The sequence below is a fragment of the Gavialis gangeticus genome, unplaced genomic scaffold, assembly GCF_001723915.1.
Source record: "Gavialis gangeticus isolate Ggan-Ray unplaced genomic scaffold, GavGan_comp1, whole genome shotgun sequence".
Classification (NCBI taxonomy): domain Eukaryota; kingdom Metazoa; phylum Chordata; order Crocodylia; family Gavialidae; genus Gavialis; species Gavialis gangeticus.
The window spans coordinates 44,293,581-44,295,163 of record NW_017729033.1 but is presented as its reverse complement, the minus strand read 5'-3'; positions in this window follow the sequence as shown (position 1 = coordinate 44,295,163).

The following is a 1,583-nucleotide window of genomic DNA, read 5'->3' as shown; positions in this document are numbered from 1 at the left end:
TTTCCAGCCCTGAGCTGGGCTGTACTGTTTGATCCTCTGCTCTCTGGCTGGATCAAGGAGGGCTGGCTGACAAGGAGGTGGTGGGCATAAGCCCAGCTGGGGATGCAGTCCAGTTTACCATAGGGGAGAGAGACACTGCCCTCCCCAGGCAAATCCCTGCTGGAGTCTGGGGCCAGGGAGGAAGGTTAAACCCCTTCCCCCCTTAAATTTACTGCTGGCTGCAACTGTGGACTACAAACCCCAGAGATACCTGGAAGCAGGAAGAGGAAGTGATGAGCAACCCTGCAGAGTCCTGCTTCTGTAATTATGGTCTGCAAATCCCAGGGACCTCAGGGGGAGCAGGAAGAGAAAGTAAACATACAGTCAGAGAGCTATGCTCTAGCACCCTCCAGCTTCTGGACTGAGCCACTGCAGGCATGTGACTGCATTTCCTGAATCAAAGGTAAATGTCTGTTCACTTCTGTTTCAGTTTAATCTGTGCAGTTTAGACTAACCTGAAAAGACTGAATCAATTCAGCCTCAGGCTTTTTGACTGTCTGTACCTAGCTTAACAGAACAGAAGTCTGGCACACATAGACTGGTTTAAAAATGGTGGGACCCTGTCTAAGGTTTGCACCTTCCCTCTTCCCCCCCACCCCACAAAAGGGTGAACGTGTGTTCTTGTTTCCACTGATCTAAACTAGAGCACTTGTAGAAAACCCTGTAACTTAGATTGATTCCTCCTTCAGCTTTTTAAATGTCTATATCTAGCCTCTGAGTCAAGTGGTAGATTATAGGGAAATATGTGTAGAACTCCTTTAACTGTATAGAATTAGATTTGATTCTTAGTAAGTAACAGATTTATATGTAAGGAAAAACTGAAGTTCTTATATATATTTTTTATTATATTTTCTTTGCTTCAGGCTATAACATATCAAAGTAATTCAGATGCGGTGGATAAAAAAGGTAGTTTGATTTCCATCAATAAATGTCTTCGTACTTCTCTAGCTGATTCACAATTTGTGCTGTTTCATGTCTGTGGAAAAAACAAGCTAATGTCATGAAATAATGAACTGAAATCCAATGTAGCTTAGAGCTAAAGCACTGCTAATATTTACAATTATAACCAGGAATCCTGGTGTTCTTTGTTAAAAAATGCAGAATTCTCTAATAAAAATACAAAATTCTGTGATTAAAACTCCCCAAATCCATGGTTTTCTGCAATTAAAATGAAATGCTTGTATGTCTATCTCCCTCTCTCTCTCTCTCTCTTTTATATATGCATCAGTTGAACACAATGTTTTAGTATTGATATATTTACAGTTTTAAAGCAATTTGGAAGCCTACCATTGCCTCAGTCATTATAATAAAATAAATTCTAAATACCTATATATTTTGGTGTTTGATTTTTGTTTTTTTTTTTTATCATGGAATCTCAGAGCTCCCCCTGCCTCCTTCACTTACCAGAAGGCGGGTCCAGCTGCAGCTGTTCCCCCAGCTCTCTTTGTGGTGCTCAGCAGCCCTGATAGGTTGGTGACCTACCCCTGCCCATGCCATTACCCCTCACTGCTGACCCACAACCCCCCAGCCCCCGCAGTTGTCCC